The sequence below is a fragment of the Triticum aestivum genome, chromosome 3B (assembly GCF_018294505.1).
Source record: "Triticum aestivum cultivar Chinese Spring chromosome 3B, IWGSC CS RefSeq v2.1, whole genome shotgun sequence".
Classification (NCBI taxonomy): domain Eukaryota; kingdom Viridiplantae; phylum Streptophyta; class Magnoliopsida; order Poales; family Poaceae; genus Triticum; species Triticum aestivum.
In genome coordinates, this window is record NC_057801.1 from 427,060,393 (window position 1) to 427,078,078 (window position 17,686).

A 17,686-nucleotide genomic window follows, 5' to 3' on the forward strand; every position below is an offset into this window, starting at 1 on the left:
TCTCTGTTGTGCCTAGGTGGGGCTGCGACGTGTTGATCTTCCGTGGCCGGGCATGACCCAGGAAAGTGTGTGCGGCCAAATGGGATCAAGCGTGTTGGGTAAGTTGGTGCACCCCTGCAGGGAAGTTAATCTATTCGAATAGCCGTGATCTTCGGTAACAGGACGACTTGGAGTTGTACCTTGACCTTATGACAACTAGAACCGGATACTTAATAAAACACACCCTTCCAAGTTCCACAGACAACCTGGTGATCGCTTTTCTACAGGGCGACGAGAGGAGGATCGCCGGGTAGGGTTATGCTATGCGATGCTACTTGGAGATGCTGCTTGGAGATGCTACTTGAAGATGCTACTTGGAGGACTTCAATCTACTCTCTCCTACATGCTGCAAGACGGAGGCTGCCAGAAGCGTAGTCTTCGACAGGATTAGCTATCCCCCTTTTATTCTGGCATTCTGCAGTTCAGTCCACCGATATGGTCCTTTACACATATACCCATGCATATGTAGTGTAGCTCCTTGCTTGCGAGTACTTTGGATGAGTACTCACGGTTGCTTTCTCCCCCCCTTTTTTCCCCTTTCCTTTCTTTCTGGTCGACGCAACCAGATGCTGGAGTCCAGGAGTCAGACGCCACCGTCGACGACGACCCCCTACTACACCGGAGGTGCCTACTACTACGTGCTGCCCGCTGACGACGACCAGGAGTAGTTTGGAGGATCCCAGGCATGAGGCCTGCGCCTCTTTCGATCTGTATCCCAGTTTGTGCTAGCCTTCTTAAGGCAAACTTGTTTAACTTATGTCTGTACTCAGATATTGTTGCTTCCGCTGACTCGTCTATGATCGAGCACTTGTATTCGAGCCCTCGAGGCCCCTGGCTTGTATTATGATGCTTGTATGACTTATTTATGTTTTAGAGTTGTGTTGTGATATCTTCCCGTGAGTCCCTGATCTTGATCGTACACATTTGCATGCATGGTTAGTGTACGGTTGAATCGGGGGCGTGACAAGTTGGTATCAGAGCCGACTGCCTGTAGGACTCCCCCTTCCACAATCCTTGGCCGAAGTTGAGTCTAGTCATTGCAAAACTTTTACTAACTTGGCTGTGTGCCTTACGGGCCCACGTCGCCATTGGGTGGTATTAGGATCTTTTACTCCTCGTCTATACTCTGGGACTCTGATCTCTCTTCTATTCGGGTTAAATGATTTTCTAAAATCTAACTTTAGGTTCTCGAAAACGCTTTCTCCCGGAGAGCCCCTTCAGTCTAGATGATCGCTGACTGCACATGAAGATTTCAAAGTTACTTTCCGATACTCTTTCGGGACTGCCCCTTGCTTTTGCAATTCACTACCATTGAAATATCCCTATGAATAAATTCATACACCGTTCTTACTTAGTCCCCAGTTGTCTTTTATTACAAGACGCCCCGAAATACTCGTTGTTGTTCTTAGAATACTTATGCCTACTGCCTTGCAGTTTCTTACCACCTGAATACCCATACGGATAATTTCTCGCACTTATCCAGTATCCGCTCATCCCCAGTTGATTCATGTATTTCACAAAAGTCTTCGAAATGCCATTCGATCTTCCGAAAATCCCGAGCAGTCTTTGGCTCTTGAAATTCTTGCTTGCTTGCATTATGGTTAATCCCATAACTCTCGTAGTCTTATTGACATTCCTTGTCATTATCATTTTTGAGTCTGTTGACTCAATATGTTTGCGAATACACGCAATCATCTTTGATCCTTATAAGTTACTTTTCCGGCTGAGCTGCCATTCTTTTAACTGGAATTGGTTCTCGACCAATCCAATTGCCGTTGATTGTACCATAAGGCTATTCAACTTATCCATCCCTAATCAGAGCATTGCTTCTGATCCCTTGATTTGGAAATCATATTTCCTTTGCATTTGACAAATGAGTTAGTCAGTTGTTTCTATAATCTGATCTCCTTGCATTCTTCTTCCTCTAGTTGAGTACCGATACTCGTATCAGATCCTTTGTGGACCATCAAGTCCTTTGTTGGATTGTTATCCGATAGTGTCCTTCACATTTGATCACCTTGTGAGTTCTTCCCCTGATACATAATGCCTTTGTTAAGTTGTATCCTCTGCTTGGTCAACCATGCTCTGCTTTCGGGCTTGTGTTATTTACTCTTGAAACTTGTGGTATATGTTTCTAAGAAGCCCCTATGGGTTGAACATATGGCTTCTCTAAACCGTGTGAACCCAAAAGTTTTCGCGAGTCATACTCTTCTGGTGCTTCACCAGATAAAATTTCAACACTGCAACATCATCGAACGTGAGAAGTGAATGAAAGGTTATGCATTGGAGAAGTGGGAGTCAACCTTGAACTTGTGTTCATGCCCATGGACACGATGTAGATCTTATCATTAAAGCTTCTCTTAAATAAATTATTCCTTTGGTATAAGTTCATCTTATATCTAGGATCTGGCCTTTTGTAATCGTGGTTCTGACCATGATCTCCTTTAAATACCATTTCTCGTGCAAGTTTAAGCACTTGTCTTCTACAGAGTAATACCCCAGTCCAACCTCTACTTTGATTTGTCGTCGAGTATTACCCCTTGGTATCTCAAGAATATCATGGGGCTGCATAACTTATTATGGGTTCTTCATCAACTATTATTTCTCACAGATTCCAATTTTCTCGGGTTCTGGGTTGTCGTCAATCGAGAACAACGATTCCACATTTTGGTTCGATAACCCTAAGTAATTTTCGTTGCTTACCATTTTATTAATCCTTTAAGTCTTTCCTAGCCTGATCGGCTAAATTTTAAACCGTACTACCTGGTCCTCCTTTTCGGAGCACAATTTTCGATGATGAGCTAAACTTACGTCGATCTTCCTCGTCATATCAGTTCGCCTTGATCAACAAGCTTGATTTCAAGTTTGTGTCCTACCCATGGTTCCAATAACCTTCCGCTTCATTATTCCTTTGACTTGATGTCGTCACTGATCGATTACATCTTCATGAAATCTCTCGACAAATGTGTCGTGATCATCATCAGCATTCTGAGCACTTCCAGGATACCAGTTGAATTCATGTTGAGTAATACCATCCTTGCCCTCGATGATTTGTGTTATCAGTGACCACTTTATTGCCTTCCGTTCAACACAAAACTTGTTCGTGTTTTGTGTTATACCTTGAGTTCCTTGCTATCCAACGTTTGTTCTTCTTTAGCTTGGAATATTACCATCTTTTATGTGAAAATGTCGTGGTAATTTCACCACCTCTTGAGAATTCTTGATGCAAGTGATACTTCTCACCATCACCATTCCTTCTTGTTCCCTGTGTTGATTCTAACCGGGATTCCAACAAGGGAATGATGCTGCTTGGATTCTGTACTTTTAGCAACCCTATTGCTTTGAAGTTAATGATTGACAGTTCGTTCTTAGACTGTTGGTTATTGAATCGTCACTCTAACAGTGATCTTGCTGCCTAAGGTCATATTTCGGGCACACCTTTCAACTAATGATTAATGCTGTATGTTTTCCTCGAGCATACAACATTATATCATTTGATCTAACAAATGTCATCTTCTTGTTCACATTATCGTGGAAATCCATCTGTTTGGAATTCTCGATGAATTGTCGCTGAGCCCATCAGCCACCTTCTCATCCCCTCCTTGGTTTAATGATGAACTATTGCTTCAGAAACCCGCTCACATAGTTCATTTCTCGAGAATCTTGCAATGTCATTTCGTCGATTGTGTTGCACCTTTTCCTCTCGGACCCCCTGAGTTTGAGGTATCATGACACCAATTGGATATGAATCTCGGTCAGATATGATGGTTGGGACAACTTTCCAAGAGTTATGATGTTGATCCTTTGATGACCCGGTAACATGATGTCATGCCTAGCACACCCCCCCCCCCGGCTGGAGGACCGATCATTATAAATTCTTTTGCAAGGATAACCATTCCTCCTAGAGGAAATTGTAGGACTTATTTTATAAGTTACTCCTGATGGATCATTTGTGTATCCAAAGTCTGGCCCTTGGTTGAAACACCATATCATTGCTACCTGAAGCATGTCTGTGTTACTCCGATTTTCAATAAGAGCATTTGAAGCACAATACTAAATTCTCTTTATCAATTATCCAAACACCGCTGATGGGTAATGGCATGAAATTTCTCTCCCCTTTCCTAAAGGGTTTTCTATGATTATATCCCGTCATGAATATCATGCTCTGCTTATCCTTGGGAAGGATATACCCCTGAATTATGTGTTTAAATTTCCCTTCCATTGTTCTGTTTAACCTGATGATCACATTTTACTTTCCATTGGTTTGTTTGACCTTTCTTGTGATCTATATAATCTAAGCAGTAATAATTCACTGCTTATGTAAACACCTCGGTGTACAACTCTGCTAGTGAGACCCTGTTTCTATTGTTGATGACATTTCGGTATCCGCCGATGGATGAGAACTTTGCCTCTTGGCCCGCCTCGTTTCAACGAGCAGGAAAATGGTTCTCTTCGTCCCTCGCCCTTGGAACCAACGTTGTTGCCAACATAGCTGGCAAGCTATTCACTGACATGCCTCCCTGTCGCGGCTGTGCAAGATGTCACCACCCTTCCTACTTTCAACCCACATGGTGGGCCCATAACCCACTGGTCCACTGGATTGAAACCTGACTCTCCTGCACCCCCCTGTTCCCAAGATCGTTCCTCGCGTGTGGCCTCGTAAGTAATTCACGAGCCATCTTCCGAGGGATCATCAAATCTGTTACCGGACACAATACTTATTCCCGATTGCTTTGAGCCCCTTTCACGCCCTGTTTCAGGCATCGAACGGTTGCCTGCTCGCTCGAAACTTCCCATGAAACCTCATTACCTTGCTCTCGATATTTTCTTAAGTTTCAATTCGAGAGTTACGTTCTGCCACCTTCCCCGGTGTTATCGACCAGATAGTCAACCTTGTAGCGGTTCATTCTCCCGGAATACCCCCTTATTCTTTCGTAAGTACGATGGAGATCCCGAAGAAAGGATGACGACTTCATCATGATGACCTGAAGCAGAAAAATGAAGACATCAACGTAATGGATTGATCTCTTCGAGAAGAGCAAGCCAGGATGAGAAGACCCGCTAGATTCGTTACCAAACCTTCCCCCCTTTCACTACCTCTTAAATCTCGGGACGAGATTTCTTGTAGTGGAGGAGAATTGTGACGCCCGGATAATTAAGCTACAGTGGTCCCACGCTAATGATGCCACGTCCCCGCTCTTACTGTCGTAAACCTCGCGATGATTCAATCCCGTCCGAATTCAAAATTCAAAATCAAGGCAAACAATAAAAGTTTTCAAACATTAAAACTAAAATGTCCAAAATGTGTCAAATAAATCATGGATAATACTAGTGGAGAAACCACACTTTTATAAAATGTGTAAAGGCTCCAAACTAATTAAAACAGCAGCTAAGACAATTAATTAAATGCCTTTTAAAAATAATAATAATGCAAACTATTTTAATTAGGTGTCAAATTTTTGGGGTAGTAGAATAAATTATAACGTCAATTTAGGAGTTGTATTTATATTTTATAAAACAGAAATTAAAAGAATAAAATAGAAAAGAAAATAGAAAAGGAAAAAACAAAACAAAAGTAAAACAACAGACCCCCCCCCCGCTGGGCCAAGTGGCCACTGGCCTCTGCCGCTTGAACGGGCCGGCCCAACCGCCCCACACCCCACCCCCTTATCCCCCATCCCAGAAACCCTAACTCCCGACCGCACCCATCCCCCACTCCCCACGCCGCTCTCCCCCCTCTCGATCCGATCTGGACCGAGGGAGCATTCCCGAGCCCCCTTCGACACCAATCGCCGCCGCCTGGAGGTCCAGTCGCCGGAGCCACCCTCCCGGAGCCTCTCTGCCTCGACTACCTCGCCTCCCGTCTCCGTCGATCGTCCCCGTCCTCCTCCCCACGGGTCGCCCCCGAGCCTCGACGCCCATGTGCCCCTACAAACGCCGGTGAGGCCCTCGGCCTCGGCCTCCCCTCTCCCCTTCTTTTCATCTGCGGACACCGCGCTCGTCCACCTCGCGCCCGTGCAGTCCGCTCGCCTCCGGCCCATCTCTGCCTTGCGGTCGAGCACGCCATGCCCCGTACCCCGTGCGCTCCAGGCCCGTCCAGGCCCGCACACCCTCCTGCTCGACGACTGCGTCGGCCACGCCGTCGCCCCACTTGCCGCTCCTGGTCGTGCCCCGCCACGAGCTGCAGCAGCTGCTACTGTGCTGCGGCACTGCCGCCAGCACCACTGCAGTCCCCGCGCTCGCCCACTCACCGTGGTCGCGCCCGCTCGCGGAGTGCTCCTGTGCCCCTGCCTCCGTCGTTCCTCTCACGCGCCTCGGCTCCTCCTTGCGCCCTCCCTCGTCTGCTCGCCGTGGCCGCGCTCCGGCGAGCCACCCACAGCGCCTCGGCTGGCTCCGCTCGGGACTCGCCCGTTCGGGTGCCCACGCCCGGCGCCCATAAACCCCACACCCGCTAAGGCCCCTGGCCCAATGACAGATGGGGCCCACGCCCAGAACGTATTTAAAAAAAATAAAAAAATAAAAATAAAAATAATTAATTAAAGAAATAATTAACTTAATTAATTTTGATTAATTAAACTAATCAAATAACTAAACTAACTAAACTGTTAGTCAATTAATTAATTACTCAATGACAGTGGCCCCCTCCTAATTAATACTAATTAGGTTAAATTAGATGACTAATTAAAATGTGTCACTGACCAGTGGGTCCCACTGGTCAGGTTGACCAGTCAACCCTGTTGACTGCTGACGTCAGCATGACATCATGCTGATGTCATAATTCCATTTTCGAATTAAATTAAATAATTAATTAAATTTCAGAAATTAATTAAATCTTTAGAAAATCATATCTTTTAATCCGTAACTCGGATTAAAATATTTTCAACATGAAAGTTGCTCAGAACGACGAGACGAATTCGGATACGCAGTCCGTTCGTCCGCCACACCCCCCCTAACCTATCGAACCCGCAACTTTCCCCCTCCGGCTCCTCTGCCCGAAAACACAAAACACCGGGAATACTTTCCCGGATGATTCCCCCCTTAACCAGTACCACCTCATACCACGTTAGGGCACGCCTAGCATCGCTCCTTGACATGTCATGCATCGATATGCATCTGTTTACTTGGTATTCATTGTTTCTTCCCCCTCTTCTCTCCGGTAGACTACGAGACCGACGCTGCTGCTTCCCAGTTCGACTACGATGTTGACGACCCCTCTCTCTTGCCAGAGCAACCAGGCAAGCCCCCCCCCCTTGATCACCAGATATCGCCTACTCTTCTCTATACTGCTTGCATTAGAGTAGTGTAGCATGTTACTGCTTTCAGATACTCCTATACTGCTGCATAGCCTGTCCTTGTTACTTCTGTTGTTACCTTACCTGCAATCCTATATGCTTAGTATAGGATGCTAGTACATTCATCTGTGGCCCTACATTCTTGTCAGTCTGCCTTGCTATACTATTGGGCCGTGATCACTCGGGAGGTGATCACGGGTATATACTGTACATACATACATACTTTACAGATGGTGACTAAAGTCGGGTCAGCTCGAAGAGTACCCGCGAGTGATCACAGATTGGGGGCTGAAAGGACCTTTGTCCCGACGGCCCTCTGTGTGGATCTTTGTGGCGGAGCAACAGGGCAGGTTAAGACCGCCTAGGAGAGAGGTGGGCCTGGCCCTGTTCGGCGTTCGCGGATACTTAACACGCTTAACGAGATCTTGGTATTTGATCTGAGTTGGCTACGAGCCTATACGCACTAACCAACTACGTGGGAAAGATATGGGCACTCGGCGTCGTGGTATCAGCCGAACCACTTCGTGACGCCAGCGACTGAGTGGCGCGCGCCGGATTGGAACGTAAGCCTGCTCTTGTATTAAGGGGGCTAGTTCTGTTTTCGGCCGCGTACGCAACGTGCAGGTGTGCTATGGGCGATGGGCCCAAACCCCTGCGCGCTTAGGTTTAGACCGGCGTGCTGGCCTCTTTGTTGTGCCTAGGTGGGGCTGCGACGTGTTGATCTTCCGCGGCCGGGCATGACCCAGGAAAGTGTGTGCGGCCAAATGGGATCAAGCGTGTTGGGTAAGTTGGTGCACCCCTGCAGGGAAGTTAATCTATTCGGATAGCCGTGATCTTCGGTAACAGGACGACTTGGAGTTGTACCTTGACCTTGTGACAACTAGAACCGGATACTTAATAAAACACACCCTTCCAAGTTCCACAGACAAACCGGTGATCGCTTTTCTACAGGGCGACGAGAGGAGGATCGCCGGGTAGGGTTATGCTATGCAATGCTACTTGGAGATGCTGCTTGGAGATGCTACTTGAAGATGCTACTTGGAGGACTTCAATCTACTCTCTCCTACATGCTGCAAGACGGAGGCTGCCAGAAGCGTAGTCTTCGACAGGATTAGCTATCCTCCTTTTATTCTGGCATTCTGCAGTTCAGTCCACCGATATGGCCCTTTACACATATACCCATGCATATGTAGTGTAGCTCCTTGCTTGCGAGTACTTTGGATGAGTACTCACGGTTGCTTTCTCCCCCCCCCTTTCCCCTTTCCTTTCTTTCTGGTTGACGCAACCAGATGCTGGAGTCCAGGAGTCAGACGCCACCGTCGACGACGACCCCCTACTACACCGGAGGTGCCTACTACTACGTGCTGCCCGTTGACGACGACCAGGAGTAGTTTGGAGGATCCCAGGCAAGAGGCCTGCACCTCTTTCGATCTGTATCCCAGTTTGTGCTAGCCTTCTTAAGGCAAACTTGTTTAACTTATGTCTGTACTCAGATATTGTTGCTTCCGCTGACTCGTCCATGATCGAGCACTTGTATTCGAGCCCTCGAGGCCCCTGGCTTGTATTATGATGCTTGTATGACTTATTTATGTTTTAGAGTTGTGTTGTGATATCTTCCCGTGAGTCCCTGATCTTGATCGTACACATTTGCGTGCATGATTAGTGTACGATTGAATCGGGGGCGTCACAGCGTTCTTGCACTGGAGGCACGCATATCGGACTCCACTATGGTCAGTGACCTCCGCATCACCTCGCGAAGGACCGCCTCCTCCGGGGTCACGGGAACTGAGCGCGTCCAGTGGCGAGAAGAGCCGGGCTCCCCCGCGGCCGCCGCCTGCTGCGGCTCATGCGGGTCCGCCATCGCCTCTGACTTCGGCATGCGCATTCGCACGGGAGTCGCGGGCACGAGCTGTTGGAAATATGCCCTAGAGGCAATAATAAAAGTATTATTATATTTCATTGTTCATGATAATTGTCTTTTATTCATGCTATAACTGTATTATCCGGAAATCGTAATACACGTGTGAATACATAGACCTCAATTTGTCCCTAGTGAGCCTCTAGTTGACTAGCTCGTTGTGATCAACAGATAGTCATGATTTCCTGGCTATGGACATTGGATGTCGTTGATAACGGGATCACATCATTAGGAGAATGATGTGATGGACAAGACCCAATCCTAAGCATAGCACAAAGGTCGTTTAGTTCGTTTGCTAGAGCTTTGCCAATGTCAAGTATCTCTTCCTTAGACCATGAGATCGTGTAACTCCCGGATACCGTAGGAGTGCCTTGGGTGTATCAAACGTCACAACGTAACTGGGTGACTATAAAGGTGCATTACAGGTATCTCCGAAAGTAGCTGTTGGGTTGACACGGATCGAGACTGGGATTTGTCACTCCGTATGACGGAGAGGTATCTCTGGGCCCACTCGGTAATGCATCATCATAATGAGCTCAAGGTGACCAAAGTGTTGGCCACGAGATCATGCATTACGGTACGAGTAAAGTGACTTGCCGGTAACGAGACTGAACAAGGTATTGGGATACCGACGATCGAGTCTCGGGCAAGTAACGTACCGATTGACAAAGGGAATTGTATACAGGGTTTGATCGAATCCTCGACATCGTGGTTCATCCGATGACAACATCGAGAAGCATGTGGGAGCCAACATGGGTATCCAGATCCCGCTGTTGGTTATTGACCGGAGAACGTCTCGGTCATGTCTACATGTCTCCCGAACCCGTAGGGTCTACACACTTAAGGTTCGATGACGCTAGGGTTATAAAGGAAGTTTGTATGTGGTTACCGAATGTTGTTCGGAGTCCCGGATGAGATCCCGGACGTCACGAGGAGTTCCGGAATGGTCCGGAGGTAAAGATTTATATATGGGAAGTCCTATTTTGGCCACCGGAAAATGTTCGGGATTTTTCGGTATTGTACCGGGAAGGTTCTAGAAGGTTCCGGAGTGGGGCCCACCTGCATGGGGGGACCCACATGAACGTGAGTAGTGGGGGAAAGGCCCCACACCCCTGGTCAAGGCGCACCAAGATCCCCCCTTAGAAGGAATAAGATCATATCCCGAAGGGATAAGATCAAGATCCCTAAAAAGGGGGGATAACAATCGGTGGGGAAGGAAATGATGGGATTTCTTTCCTCCCACCTTGGCCAACGCCCCAATGGACTTGGAGGGCAAGAAACCAGCCCCTCCACCCCTATATATAGTGGGGAGGCGCATGGGAGCTTAACACAAGCCAAGGCGCAGCCCCTCCCCTCCCCAACACCTCTCCTCCTCCGTATATGCTTGGCGAAGCCCTGTCGGAGTACTGCTGCACCAACTACACCACGCCGTCGTGCTGCCGTTGGAGCAATCTTCCTCAACCTCTCCTTCCCCCTTGCTGGATCAAGAAGGAGGAGACGTCTCCCGTCCCGTACGTGTGTTGAACGCGGAGGTGCTGTCCGTTCAGCACTTGGACATCGGTGATCCGAATCACGTTCGAGTACGACTCCATCATCACCATCCCCTTGGCTAGCTTCCGCTCGTGATCTACAAGTGGTATGTAGATGCAAACTCTCTCCCTTGACTCGTTGCTTAGATGAACTCATAGATGGATCTTGGTGAAACCGTAGGAAAAATTTTAATTTTCTGCAACGTTCCCCAACAGTGGCATCATGAGCTAGGTCTATGCGTAGTTCTCTTTGCACGAGTAGAACACAATTTTGTTGTGGGCGTGGATTTTGTCATCTTACTTGCCTCTACTAGTCTTTTCTTGCTTCGGCGGTATTGTGGGATGAAGCGGCCCGGACCAACCTTACACGTACGCTTACGTGAGACCGGTTCCACCGACTGACATGCACTAGTTGCATAAGGTGGCTGGCGGGTGTCTGTCTCTCCCACTTTAGTTGGAGCGGATTCGATGAAAAGGGCCCTTATGAAGGGTAAATAGAAGTTGACAAAATCACGTTGTGGTTATTCGTAGGTAAGAAAACGTTCTTGCTAGAACCCAATTGCAGCCACGTAAAAGATGCAACAACAATTAGAGGACGTCTAACTTGTTTTTGCAGCGATTGATCATGTGATGTGATATGGCCAGAAGTTGTGATGAATGATGAATTGTGATGTATGAGATCATGTTCTTTGTAATAGGATTCACGACTTGCATGTCGATGAGTATGACAACCGGCAGGAGCCATAGGAGTTGTCTTTATTTTTTGTATGACCTGCGTGTCATTGAAGAACGCCATGTAACTCACTTTACTTTATTGCTAAACGCGTTAGCCATAGAAGTAGAAGTAGTCGTTGGCGTGACAACTTCATGAAGACACGATGATGGAGATCATGGTGTCAAGCCGGTGACAAGATGATCATGGAGCCCCGAAGATGAAGATCAATGGAGCTATATGATATTGGCCATATCATGTCACAACTATATAATTGCATGTGATGTTTATTATGTTTATGCATCTTGTTTACTTAGGACGACGGTAGTAAATAAGATGATCCCTTACAAAAATTTCAAGAAGTGTTCTCCCCTAACTGTGCACCGTTGCTACAGTTCGTCGCTTCTAAGCACCACGTGATGATCGGGTGTGATGGATTCTTACGTTCACATACAACGGGTGTAAGACAGTTTTACACAGCGAAAACACTTAGGGTTAACTTGACGAGCCTAGCATGTGCAGACATGGCCTCGGAACACGGAGACCGAAAGGTCGAACACGAGTCGTATGGAAGATACGATCAACATGAGAATGTTCACCGACGATGACTAGTCCGTCTCACGTGATGATCGGACACGGCCTAGTCGACTCGGATCGTGTAACACTTAGATGACTAAAGGGATGTCTAATCTGAGTGGGAGTTCATAATTTGATTAGAACTTAATTATCATGAACTTAGTCTAAAACCTTTGCAAATATGTCTTGTAGATCAAATGGCCAACGCTCATGTCAACATGAACTTCAACGCGTTCCTAGAGAAAACCAAGCTGAAAGATGATGGCAGCAACTATACGGACTGGGTCCGGAACCTGAGGATCATCCTCATAGCTGCCAGGAAACAATATGTCCTAGAAGGACCGCTAGGTGACGCTCCCGTCCCAGAGAACCAAGACATTATGAATGCTTGGCAAACTCGCGCTGATGATTACTCCCTCGTTCAGTGCGGCATGCTTTACAGCTTAGAACCGGGGCTCCAAAAGCGTTTTGAGCATCACGGAGCATATGAGATGTTCGAAGAGCTGAAACTAGTTTTCCAAGCTCATGCCCGGGTCGAGAGATATGATGTCTCCGACAAGTTCTACAGTTGTAAGATGGAGGAAAACAGTTCTGTCAGTGAGCACATCCTGAAGATGTCTGGGTTGCACAACCGTATGACCCAGCTGAACATTAACCTCCCAGATGAGGCGGTCATTGACAGAATCCTCCAGTCGCTCCCACCAAGCTACAAGAGCTTTGTGATGAACTACAACATGCAGGGGATGGAAAAGACCATTCCTGAAGTGTTCTCGATGCTGAAGTCAGCAGAGGCTGAAATCAAGAAAGAACATCAAGTGTTGATGGTCAATAAGACCACTAAGTTCAAGAAGGGCAAGGGTAAGAAGAACTTCAAGAAGGACGGCAAGGAGGTTGCCGCGCCTGGTAAGCCAGTTACCGGGAAGAAGTCAAAGAATGGACCTAAGCCTGAGACTGAGTGCTTTTATTGCAAGGGGAAGGGTCACTGGAAGCGGAACTGCCCCAAATACTTAGCAGATAAGAAGGCCGGCAAAACCAAAGGTATATTTGATATACATGTAATTGATGTGTACCTTACCAGTACTCGTAGTAACTCCTGGGTATTTGATACCGGTGCCGTTGCTCATATTTGTAACTCACAGCAGGAGCTGCGGAATAAACGGAGACTGGCGAAGGACGAGGTGACGATGCGCGTCGGGAATGGTTCCAGAGTCGATGTGATCGCCGTCGGCACGCTGCCTCTACATTTACCTACGGGATTAGTTTTGAACCTTAATAATTGTTATTTAGTGCCAAGTTTGAGCATGAACATTGTATCTGGATCTCGTTTAATACGAGATGGCTACTCATTTAAGTCTGAGAATAATGGTTGTTCGATTTATATGAGAGATATGTTTTATGGTCATGCTCCGATGGTCAATGGTTTATTCTTAATGAATCTCGAGCGTAATATTACACATGTTCATAGTGTAGATGCCAAAAGATGTAAAGTTGATAACGATAGTCCCACATACTTGTGGCACTGCCGCCTTGGTCACATTGGTGTCAAGCGCATGAAGAAGCTCCATGCCGATGGACTTTTAGAGTCTCTTGATTATGAATCGTTTGACACGTGCGAACCATGCCTCATGGGCAAGATGACCAAGACTCCGTTCTCCGGAACAATGGAGCGAGCAACCAACTTATTGGAAATCATACATACCGATGTGTGCGGTCCAATGAGCGTTGAGGCTCGCGGAGGATATCGTTATGTTCTCACTCTCACTGATGACTTAAGTAGATATGGGTATGTCTACTTAATGAAACACAAGTCTGAGACCTTTGAAAAGTTCAAGGAATTTCAGAATGAGGTGGAGAATCAACGTGACCGAAAGATAAAGTGCCTACGATCAGATCGTGGAGGAGAATATTTAAGTCACGAATTTGGCACACACTTAAGGAAATGTGGAATCGTTTCACAACTCACGCCGCCTGGAACACCTCAGCGAAACGGTGTGTCCGAACGTCGTAATCGCACTCTATTGGATATGGTGCGGTCTATGATGTCTCTTACTGATTTACCGCTATCATTTTGGGGATACGCTCTAGAGACAGCTACATTCACTTTAAATAGGGCACCGTCTAAATCCGTTGAGACGACACCGTATGAATTATGGTTTGGGAAGAAACCTAAGCTGTCGTTTCTAAAAGTTTGGGGATGCGATGCTTATGTCAAGAAACTTCAACCTGAAAAGCTCGAACCCAAGTCGGAAAAATGCGTCTTCATAGGATACCCTAAGGAAACTGTCGGGTATACCTTCTACTTAAGATCCGAGGGCAAAATCTTTGTTGCCAAGAACGGATGCTTTCTGGAAAAAGAGTTTCTCTCGAAAGAAGTAAGTGGGAGGAAAGTAGAACTCGATGAAGTACTACCTCTCGAACGGGAAAGTGGTGCAGCTCAGGAAAATGTTCCTGTGATGCCCACACCAACTGAAGAGGAAACCAATGATGATGATCAAGGTACTTCGGATCAAGTTGCTACTGAACTTCGTAGGTCCACAAGGACACGTTCCGCACCAGAGTGGTACGGCAACCCCGTCCTGGAAATCATGTTGTTAGACAACGGTGAACCTTCGAACTATGAAGAAGCGATGGCGGGCCCAGATTCCAACAAATGGCTTGAAGCCATGAAATCCGAGATAGAATCCATGTATGAAAACAAAGTATGGACTTTGACAGACTTGCCCGATGATCGGCGAGCGATAGAAAACAAATGGATCTTTAAGAAGAAGACAGACGCGGATGGTAATGTCACCATCTATAAAGCTCGACTTGTCGCTAAGGGTTATCGACAGGTTCAAGGGATTGACTACGACGAGACATTCTCTCCCGTAGCGAAGCTAAAGTCCGTCCGAATCATGTTAGCAATTGCCGCATACTATGATTATGAGATATGGCAGATGGACGTCAAAACAGCATTCCTTAACGGGCATCTTAAGGAAGAACTGTATATGATGCAGCCGGAAGGTTTTGTCGATCCTAAGAACGCTAACAAAGTATGCAAGCTCCAGCGATCCATTTATGGGCTGGTGCAAGCATCTCGGAGTTGGAATATTCGCTTTGATGAGATGATCAAAGCGTTTGGGTTTATGCAGACTTATGGAGAAGCCTGCGTTTACAAGAAAGTGAGTGGGAGCTCTGTAGCATTTCTCATATTATATGTAGATGACATACTCTTGATGGGAAATAATATAGAATTTCTGGACAGCATTAAGGCCTACTTGAATAAGTGTTTTTCAATGAAGGACCTTGGAGAAGCTGCTTACATATTAGGCATCAAGATCTATAGAGATAGATCGAGACGCCTCATAGGTCTTTCACAAAGCACATACCTTGATAAGATTTTGAAGAGGTTCAAAATGGATCAGTCCAAGAAGGGGTTCTTGCCTATGTTACAAGGTGTGAGATTGAGCTCGGCTCAGTCACCGACCACGGCAAAAGATAAAGAAGAGATGAGTGTCATCCCCTATGCTTCAGCCATAGGATCTATTATGTATGCCATGCTGTGTACCAGACCTGATGTAAACCTTGCCGTGAGTTTGGTAGCTAGATACCAAAGTAATCCCGGCAAGGAACACTGGACAGCAGTCAAGAATATCCTGAAGTACCTGAAAAGGACAAAGGACATGTTTCTCGTTTATGGAGGAGACGAAGAGCTTGTCGTAAAGGGTTACGTCGACGCTAGCTTCGACTCAGATCCGGATGACTCTAAGTCACAAACCGGATACGTGTATATGTTGAATGGTGGAGCAGTAAGCTGGTGCAGCTGCAAGCAGAGCGTCGTGGCGGGATCTACGTGTGAAGCGGAGTACATGGCAGCCTCGGAGGCAGCGCATGAAGCGATTTGGGTGAAGGAGTTCATCACCGACCTAGGAGTCATACCCAATGCGTCGGGGCCAATCAAACTCTTCTGTGACAACACTGGAGCTATTGCCCTTGCCAAGGAGCCCAGGTTTCACAAGAAGACCAGGCACATCAAGCGTCGTTTCAACTCCATCCGTGAAAATGTTCAAGATGGAGACATAGAAATTTGCAAAGTACATACGGATCTGAATGTCGCAGATCCGTTGACTAAACCTCTCTCGCGAGCTAAACATGATCAACACCAGAACTCTATGGGTGTTCGATTCATCACAATGTAACTAGATTGGTGACTCTAGTGCAAGTGGGAGACTGTTGGAAATATGCCCTAGAGGCAATAATAAAAGTATTATTATATTTCATTGTTCATGATAATTGTCTTTTATTCATGCTATAACTGTATTATCCGGAAATCGTAATACACGTGTGAATACATAGACCTCAATATGTCCCTAGTGAGCCTCTAGTTGACTAGCTCGTTGTGATCAACAGATAGTCATGATTTCCTGGCTATGGACATTGGATGTCGTTGATAACGGGATCACATCATTAGGAGAATGATGTGATGGACAAGACCCAATCCTAAGCATAGCACAAAGGTCGTTTAGTTCGTTTGCTAGAGCTTTGCCAATGTCAAGTATCTCTTCCTTAGACCATGAGATCGTGTAACTCCCGGATACCGTAGGAGTGCCTTGGGTGTATCAAACGTCACAACGTAACTGGGTGACTATAAAGGTGCATTACAGGTATCTCCGAAAGTAGCTGTTGGGTTGACACGGATCGAGACTGGGATTTGTCACTCCGTATGACGGAGAGGTATCTCTGGGCCCACTCGGTAATGCATCATCATAATGAGCTCAAGGTGACCAAAGTGTTGGCCACGAGATCATGCATTACGGTACGAGTAAAGTGACTTGCCGGTAACGAGACTGAACAAGGTATTGGGATACCGACGATCGAGTCTCGGGCAAGTAACGTACCGATTGACAAAGGGAATTGTATACAGGGTTTGATCGAATCCTCGACATCGTGGTTCATCCGATGACAACATCGAGAAGCATGTGGGAGCCAACATGGGTATCCAGATCCCGCTGTTGGTTATTGACCGGAGAACGTCTCGGTCATGTCTACATGTCTCCCGAACCCGTAGGGTCTACACACTTAAGGTTCGATGACGCTAGGGTTATAAAGGAAGTTTGTATGTGGTTACCGAATGTTGTTCGGAGTCCCGGATGAGATCCCGGACGTCACGAGGAGTTCCGGAATGGTCCGGAGGTAAAGATTTATATATGGGAAGTCCTATTTTGGCCACCGGAAAATGTTCGGGATTTTTCGGTATTGTACCGGGAAGGTTCTAGAAGGTTCCGGAGTGGGGCCCACCTGCATGGGGGGACCCACATGAACGTGAGTAGTGGGGGAAAGGCCCCACACCCCTGGTCAAGGCGCACCAAGATCCCCCCTTAGAAGGAATAAGATCATATCCCGAAGGGATAAGATCAAGATCCCTAAAAAGGGGGGATAACAATCGGTGGGGAAGGAAATGATGGGATTTCTTTCCTCCCACCTTGGCCAACGCCCCAATGGACTTGGAGGGCAAGAAACCAGCCCCTCCACCCCTATATATAGTGGGGAGGCGCATGGGAGCTTAACACAAGCCAAGGCGCAGCCCCTCCCCTCCCCAACACCTCTCCTCCTCCGTATATGCTTGGCGAAGCCCTGTCGG